General features: G+C 47.4%; 1 long non-coding RNA gene across 2 annotated transcripts; it reads right to left on the minus strand.

The window, feature by feature from the left end:
- Positions 1-1,082: 1,082 nt before the first annotated feature.
- On the minus strand, positions 1,083-6,214 carry LOC117090508. 2 transcript variants are annotated; one of them, XR_004440036.1, is made up of 5 exons: positions 6,190-6,214; positions 4,133-4,203; positions 3,673-3,703; positions 1,649-1,716; positions 1,083-1,179 (listed from the first exon to the last, which is right to left on the minus strand). It is a non-coding gene; the product is annotated as an uncharacterized LOC117090508 (long non-coding RNA). The 2 variants fall into 2 exon arrangements; XR_004440035.1 differs by lacking the exon at positions 6,190-6,214 and adding an exon at positions 4,683-4,733.
- Positions 6,215-8,880: the final 2,666 nt, after the last annotated feature.

Here is an 8,880-nt window from a genome sequence, read left to right on the forward strand (position 1 = left end):
GCCAATGTTCAGGCCAGCCATGAGGTCGAAGCTCAACTCCTCCTTCAGATGAGGCTTCAATGTTCCGCCCACGCCCAGGTGATGATGTGGAACTGACTCTCCTGATGTTGCACCTTGGCATCCCCCATGGCTTTGCTGCCCTCATGCCTTCCTTCTGCTCCTCCAAATCATGTTCCTCTGCAGGCCCAGGCCAAGGCTGTAGCCTGCTCTCTCCCTCATAGAGCCCAGTGGGCAGCTGCCTGTGAATTCTTAGGGCCTCAATGTCGGTAACGCGGATTTCTACCTTTAATCACTCAGCAGAAAGCCCCCGAGTACCACACACAAACTGTATTCTAGAGATTAAACACAACTAGGAGAAGTGGGTTATGAAGAGATAGTTTCTGAGGTTAGCAAGGGACATTTTAAAATCACACTAGCCTGATTGTTTTAAAACGTGGCATAAGTATGGAAACCTATACAGCAATTAAATTCAATATATACACATAAGATTACACCAAATGCATACTCCAAGAAAAAATGCAAGCTGTACTTGGTTCAGGTTCTATTCCTATTGACCGACACCAAATGCGTTCACTTGTTCCTTTGCAAAAGCCTTCAGAAACAAGCAAACAACCAACCTTTGTCCACAGTGGGTCCAATGGGGACACCCTGGAGCCTCTGCTGTACCACAGCCACATTTGTCTTTCCCCACCTTGTAATGCATGAGTCACCCTCCATCCTCCTAGGAAGGCAAGTGCTCGCCCTGCTGCTCACACCCTAGGGCAAACCCTTTGGTTACCTTTCCATATTGCTGTGTTTCCTGAGGACAGAACACGGAAACCAGGAGTAGGAGGAGGCTCCATGATAGAGGCTGAGCCTCTACATGACCTTGACATTATTTTGGACACTCACCACGTGAATTCAAAAAGACACGCAGCAAAATCAATGGGCACAACCTCACCCCATCCTCAGAGAATGCAGTTGCTCCCAGGGACTGCAGAATGTGACCAGCACGCTCTATCTGCAACAACCATCCCTCCCATCACAGCCTAGGTCCTCATCCATGAGAGGAAGCTCCACTCAGGCGGCCGTCCACAGGCAGGCCAGCGAGACCGTGGCACATTCCTCATCATCTGGGTGACTCATCAGTATGGGAGGGCTTCCGCAACACGTACCCTTTTGTGGAACTCCTGAGGATTTCTGTAATGACAGAAAATAAATTGCTATGAGCATCAGACCCTGCTGCGTCCTGTGTGCACAGGACTTTTCTTCACTCAGTGACATTAGAAAACAAGATGGAAACCAGTGTTCAAAGGACTCAAAAGAAGAACGGAGAAAATCGACTCACGCTAAAGACACATTTTTCTCAGAGGATGTTTCCTCTCAAGTCCATGTTGGTTGGCCAGTAAGTGATTTTGTTCGAAAGAGAACAAAGTTGGTAAAGGCACAAGCTCACTGCCCCACAATGTGTGCTGGATGCTGTCACTTTCTCCCTCTGTAGTAAGTCAACCCTCAGTGGGGAACAGACTCTTACTTAAAGCTCCTCCCAAGGACATTGTGTAACTAATCTAAGATATATATGTCACACATTCTCATATCTTAATTTTATCCAAATCAAATAAAGCTAAGAAAGCAGCAGTTTTTCTCAGACAAATCCAGGCAGCCTGACCTCCACATCCTCCGGGTCCTCCTCGTCTTCGCTGTCACTGGACCATGCCTGCAGATGCTCCGGCACAACTAGGAGGACACAGAGTGACCGTCAGCACCTTGGTGGTGTTGCTCACCAACAATTCAGTAACATTGCTTGACGTGGGTGGGGGAGGAGGACAGCAGAACAGGAGAGAGGCAGGGAAGAAAGGGAATCAGGGCCTTTGGCTTTCTAGCTCCAGGCCACCTTGTAAACGTGAAATAGCCAGTCTCAAACAGGGCACACCACATAGTGCAGGCTGTGTGTCCCTGGCAGCCTCTTAGGGCTCCTCCTTCCTAATCTGACCTGAGCTAAAGTGCCCTCTTATTGATCCCTGCCAAAGTCATTTCCTCCTCAGAATGCACATGTGCTGCTGCTCTGTATATCATCCCTTCTAGAAGGTTTCGTACAGAACAAGAAGCAACCTTTCTTGAAAGAGATTTAATTCTAGCCAAAAGATTTCATTAACTTTTTGTGATGAGGCAATTAAACCAAGATTTGAAAAAAACCAATTATCCCACCATTTAAAGAGGACCCCTACCTAGCCTGTGAGATTTCTCCTTCCACTCTTCCCTTTCAGCGCAGTGTGTGCGCCGTGGGGTTCACTGCTGCTCGTGCTCACACTGACTCCAGCACCGGCACGGCCTGTCATGGGAGCAGCGAGGGGGCCGGGGGGGCGGGCACTGACCCTCTCCAGCCCAGCTATGCAGGACATTCTAGCAGGGAAAATGGGTGCCAGGCTAATACCCAGGTTGATCCTTGAGATTTTATGGGATGCCGTGTCTTGGGATTGGGTTCCACTGAATTTCTAAGACGTGCAGTGATTATCTCATTAAATACGATAGAATATGCCACTCATCATTGTCTGCTTTTGAACAGGAGCTGAGGAATGACCTCACCGCTGCAGACCAGAAGCCTGTGGACTCTGCGTGTTTTACGTTAATGATCACACTGAAGCCCACTGTACAATGTACCTGCTCAAACCAGGCCCACATGAGCTGAGCACTGACACCATCCAGTCATGATAAGTGTGTGGGATCTGAATAGGTTTTCATTCTCCCACACGAACACAAGAGTGCTGGAGCAACCTGGCCTAGCAAGAAATTTTCCCAGGGCTTTGTGACAAATTCCGGGTAGTAGCCCATGGCATTAACCTTCCACTCATTCCCGAGGTCACATGTGCCTCTTCCATTTAAAAGACCAAGAGCTTGGGAAATTCGTCTCTGCACCATGTCCATCTGAGGACTGGGGATGGTCAATTTATCTTCAGGTACAGCTGTGGTGGAGGATGAATGGGTTGATTTATGCAAACTGTGCAGCGGTCATGGAATTTTCCTTGAACACTGATGCTTGTGTTGTGCTGTGAATATGGGAGTATGTTTTCTGGGGAAATGAACACACACTCCCAGATACCCACAATCATTCCATATAGACTCGCTCCTCTGTCCCTCCAAATCCTGATGTAGCACCTCACGCTACATGACACTGCTGCTTCCCGGGATGACAGTACCATGGTTAGAGTCCTTTACTGGACTCTGAGTTTCTGCTCCTTTTTTTTTTTTTTTTTTGAGATAGAGTTTCACTCTTGTTCCCTAGGCTAGAGCGCAATGTCACAATCTTGGTTCATTGTAACCTCCACCTCTTGGGCTCCACTGATTCTCCTGCCTCAGACTCCTGAGTAACTGGGATTACAGGCAGGCACCACCAAGCCCGGCTAATTTTGCATTTTTAGGAGAGACAGGGTTTCTCAATGTCAGTCAGTCTGGTCTCAAACTCCTGACCTCAGGTGATCCACCCGTCTCGGCCTCTCAAAGTGCTGGGATTACAGGCATAAGCCACTGCGCCCGGCCTGACTCTTCCTATTTTTTAAACCAAACTTCCCAAATTTCATTTCTGGCAGGAAGCTCAAACAAGACAGGCCCTTCAGCAAATGCAGGTGAAACACAGCCACCTTCGCAACACTGAGATTTCAAACCTCAACAAAGAGATGACCCCAGAATACGTACACTTCACCAGTGTGGCTGGGTCCACGCGCATCTAGAGAAAAAGAAAACACTGTGAGGGTCAGACCATGCTGTCTCGTGTGCGCACACGTCTTCACTTGTTGACGTTAAAAAGACACACGGTAAACAGTGGTTGGGAAAATGGCCCCGATATCTAGAAGACATTTGTGGAAAGGCACAAGATTTTTCTACAAGATTTTCCGTTGTTTTTGACAACTCCCAATACTTCTCAAGAAGGAGGCGTTTCTCTTGAGGAAAATGCCTGCTCACATACAGTGTGTAAATGCGGATGCCATCTGAAACCATGTTTTAGTTGATAATGAACTCTGACATTGGCCACCAAGATATTCCTTAAGTCACCTATAGTGTACATGGTAAGATGTGTACATCCTAGTTCCATTAAAACAGAGAGAACTCGAGAGAAATAATATTTTCCATTTCAGAGGAGAAAAGAAGACTTTACCATGTGAACCCCTGTGGCTTCCTCCGAGGATGTCTGTCCTGGCACCTCCTCCTCCAGAAGTTCCTTATCACCTGGGAAACAGAGTCACTATAAGCACATGAGCTCCACTGACTGAATCCCTCAGGTGGTCTTGGAGCTGTGGACCCGGGGCTGGCGTGTGTGGAAAGGTGTGTTCACAGCACAGACTCAGCCTCTGCCGGTCCATCCTCCATGGTGGTGAGGGAAGGCAAATGGTGAAGGCAGGCATCAGGAAGGCCACAGAAGACAGACTGTTGGTCCTCTAGCTAAGGCAACCTCTTGCACATGAAATAACCCATCTCAAACAGGGCCCATCACACAGTGTTTCCCTGCAGCATCCAGGGCTCCTCCTTCCTAATCTGACCTGAGCTAACGTGTCCTGCCTTCTCGATCTCCTCGAGGTCATTTCCTCCCCGGGATCCACATGTCCTGCTGTGTGTTTTTTGTCCCTCCTAGAACTTTTTCCTTTTTTTGAGATGGAGTTTTGCTCTTATTGAGCAGGCTGAAGTACAATGGCACGATCTCAACTCACCACAACGTCCGTCTCCCAGGTTCAAGCGATTCTCCAGCCTCAGCCTCCTGAGTCGCTGGGATTACAGTCATGCATCACCACGACTCCCTAACTTTGTATTTTTAGTAGAGACGGGTTTTCTCCATGTGGGTCACTCTGGTTTCAAACTCCCGACCCCAGGTGACCCACCGTCTCGGCCTCCCAACATGCAAGGGTTACAGGTGTCAGACACCGTGGCCGGACAGAACATTTTGTACTAGATAAAAAGCAACCTTTCTTCAAAGAGGAGACTTAATTCTAGCTCAACTATTCTCTATATTCACTAACCTTTTGTTGTAAAGAGGACCAACCCAAGATTTGAAAATACTCAATTATCCTACCATTTACAGACGACCCCTACTTGGCATGTGATGTTTGTCCTTCGGCCCTGCCTTTTAACACAGTGTGTGTGCGCCGTGGGGCCTGCGGCTGCTCATGCTCACACTGGCTCCAGCCCTAGGACAGCCCACCCGGGGGGCAGCAGGTGGGGGCGGTGACCCTCTCTAACCCAGCTGTGTAGAAGATTCCAGCCAGAAGATGAGTACCAGGAAAACACCCAAGTTGTTCCTTCCGTTCTTATTTGGTGCTGTGTCTTGCGTGTGAGTGCTGAACTGCAGCACATGTAAGGATTGTGGAGATCATCTTATTAAATGCAATATAACATGTCTGATCATTTTCTGCTTTTGACTAGCAGATGTGAAAATTAACACAGCACTGCAGCCAAAAGCCTGACCTCACAATGTCTGTTTCCCATTTGTGACCACACCAAAGTCCACTGTAAAATGTACTTATCCCTACACTCAGTTACGTGACCACTGAGACAATCCTACGTGAGAGCCAGCGTTTGAGATTTCTGAAGGCTATCGAGATTTCATCTGCCACCTAGGTGCTCAAGCTCTCTGCCATAATGACAAATTATACCAGAACCACGTGATTACTGCCTAGTAGTAGCCCATGGCATCACCTTCCACCCACTCCTGAGTTCACCTCTGCCTCCTCCACTGAGGAGATAAAGAGCTTGGCAAATTCATCTCTGCACTATCTCCACCTGAGTACTGGGGAGATCCAACTGCCCTTCAGCTACAGCCGTGGTGGAGGACCAATGGGCTGATTGACGCAAGGTGTGCAGTGGTAATGGGATGTTTACTTACAACACTCATCTTTGTGTTGAGCTGTGCACATGGAAACATGCTTTCTGGAGAAATGTTCACATCCTCCCAACGACATTCATCATCACTCTACACAGACTCTCCCCTTATACCCCCCACCTGATGCACCTCATTCGATGTCATAAAAATGACACTGCAGCTAACAGGCACTACGTAGGATGATCACCCCTCTTCAGTACACTCAGTAATTTCTGCCCTAACCTCATTTCCAAGAGAAAGTTCCAATGAGAATGGTTCTCCCGATAAACCAGGCAAGAATGTGTCACCTTCCTTAACACTAAGAATTTTCCTTACCAAATAGGTGATCCCAGAATACGTACCATTTATCTCTGTGAATGTGTCCTCCTGAGTTTAGAGAAAGGAAAACACTGTGAGGGTAAGATCGTGCTGTCCTTGTACACAGGTCTTTTCTTAACTTAGTGCTATTAGAAAGCCCGATGGGAAACTCTGGTGGAGGCAATGGTCACAAAAATAAAGCCCAGAAAACACTTCTACAAAGTCACCAGGTTTTTGTGCAAGATTTAAAAGTTAATTTTGGTGGTAAATTCACCAAAGGTTGAATTGAAGAAGGTTTTTCTCCTGATGAAAGTGCTTGCTGACATAGTTTGTAACTGAAGCTGTCATCTAAGAATGCCATCTTGAATTAGTTCTTAGTTGCTGAAGAATTCTCATTTTACAATTCCCACCAAGAAATTCTCTAGTCATCTATAATGTACATGGTAGTAAGGTTTTCCTATCTTTACTCAACTGAAATTGAAAGAAACCTAGGAAAATGAAATTCCCCTTTCAGACAAAGAAAGAAGAACTCACGTTGATATCAGGGAGGATGAGGATCCTCTCAACGGGTGTCTTATGTGGATACACCACTGTGCGGTCCTCTTCAACATCTAGGAGACATAGGGTAAGTGTCACCACACGGATTCTGCTGAGAAAATCCCTCGGGTTGTACTGGGTGGTGTGGACCTGAGGCTGGCATGTGTGAAGAAGGTGGGTTACCACAGACGGAGCTGTAGGCCTACCCTCCTTGGTGGTGAAGGCAGGCAAATGAGACCGTGAGGAAAGCCATGGGAAACAGCCTTGGTCCTCTAGCTAAGGCAAGTTCAGCAATGAGACACAGCTGATCTCAAAGAGGGCACAGGACATGGGGCAGGCGACCCTCCCTACAGCGTATCAGGTTCCTCCTTCCTCATCTGACCCGGGCTAACTTGCCCTCCCTTCGTGATCCCTTCTGAGGTCATTTCCCCCCAGGATCCACAGGTGCTGCTGTTCATCATCCCCCACCCCGAAACATTTTGTGCTGCATAAAAAGCCACCTTTCTTCCAAAAAAATTTAATTCTAGTCAAAAGAGTTATGACTTCTCTGAACCTTTGATTCAAAGAGAATTAAACCAATATTTTAAAATGCTCAACTATCCTATTATTGAAAGATGACACGCACTTAGCAGATTTGCCCTTCGACTCTTCCTTTTCAACACAATGTATGTGCCTGTGGAATCAGTTGCTGCTCATGCTCACGCTGGCTCCAACACCGGGACAGCCCATCATGGGGGGCAGGAGGTGGGGACGCTAACACTCTCCAAACTAGCTACGCAGGGAATTCCACCGGGGAGATGGACGTCAGAATAACACCCTAGTTCTTCCTTGAGATCCTATTCTGCACTGACTCTTGCTTGTGTGGGTGGAATTAGGGCATATGTGACACTTGTGGCAATCGTGTTATTCAACAATACAATATGCCCATGATTGTCCTCCGGTTTTGTTTTCTTTTTTCTTTTTTTTTTTTTTTTTTGTGATAAAATCTCACTCTATTACCCAGGGTAGAGTGCAGTGGCATGATCAGGGCTCACTGCAACCTCCGTCTCCCAGGTTCAAGTGGTTCTCCTGCCTCAGCCTCCTGGGTAGCTGGGATTACGGGCACCTGCCACCACACTCAGTTAATTTTTCTGTTTTTAGTAGGGACATTGTTAGCCAGGCTGCTCTGTAACTCCTGACCGCAAGTGATTCACCCGCCTCGGCCTCCCAAAGTGCTGGGATTACGGGCGTGAGCCACCACACCCAGCCTGTTCTCTGCTTTTAAACAGGATCTCAGGAATAACACGACCACTGAACGAAAAGCCTGTGACCTCGCCATGTGTGTTTCACATTTCTGACCACACCAAACTCCACTGTAAAACATCCCAACTCTAATTCTGGGTTATGCAACCATTAAGACCATCCTATGATGACAGACAGTGCTTAGAATGTCTATACGCCATCAAACTTCAACATGCACACCTAGGTGCTCAAAGTCTGCCAGACTGATGAGTTATACCAGGGCTGTGAGATCAATACAGGACAGTAGCCCATACAATCAACCTTCCACCCACTTCTGATTTCCCATTTCCCTCCTCTACTGAGAAAGCCAGACGTTGAGAAATTCATCCCTACCCAACCAGTATCTGATGACTGGGGATATTAAACTTAACTTCAGACAACTGTGGTGGAGAATGAATGGGCTGATTTATGTAAAGTGTGCAGGGTGATGGAATAGTTTTAAAAAAAATAAATTAGAAAAAAATTAATCCTTCTGTTGTGCTTTGATCATGCACAAAAACTCCCAAAGACACAATCACCTCCCACAGACTCTCTCCTCCACACCTCCCAAACCTGATGCACACCACCCTCTTTCATGTACGGGACACCACTTCCTGCACAGACTACAAAAAGATGGTCACGATTCCTCCACATATGAGTAGGAGACAACAGACTTTTAGACTGATGATTGCAAGGCTGTCACAGAGAAACAGAGAAACTGATGCCTTATGGGTCACATGGGAATGTAGAAAGGACAACCTAACTCCAGGGTAGCCCCTCTCCCTTTGCTCAGCTCAGCCTGCCTTAGAGCAGGGTCTCCTCCTCAACTCCTCTGACACCAGCACTGCGCACCTGCTCAGCCTGGGAGCTGAGGCTCTTGACCAATAATAGCTACACAAGGACCAGCTGTCCAGAGACTCCCAGAAGCTGTTCTTAGT

The sequence above is a fragment of the Trachypithecus francoisi genome, unplaced genomic scaffold (genome assembly GCF_009764315.1).
Source record: "Trachypithecus francoisi isolate TF-2019V2 unplaced genomic scaffold, Tfra_2.0 Contig01024, whole genome shotgun sequence".
NCBI classification, from domain to species: Eukaryota; Metazoa; Chordata; class Mammalia; order Primates; family Cercopithecidae; genus Trachypithecus; species Trachypithecus francoisi.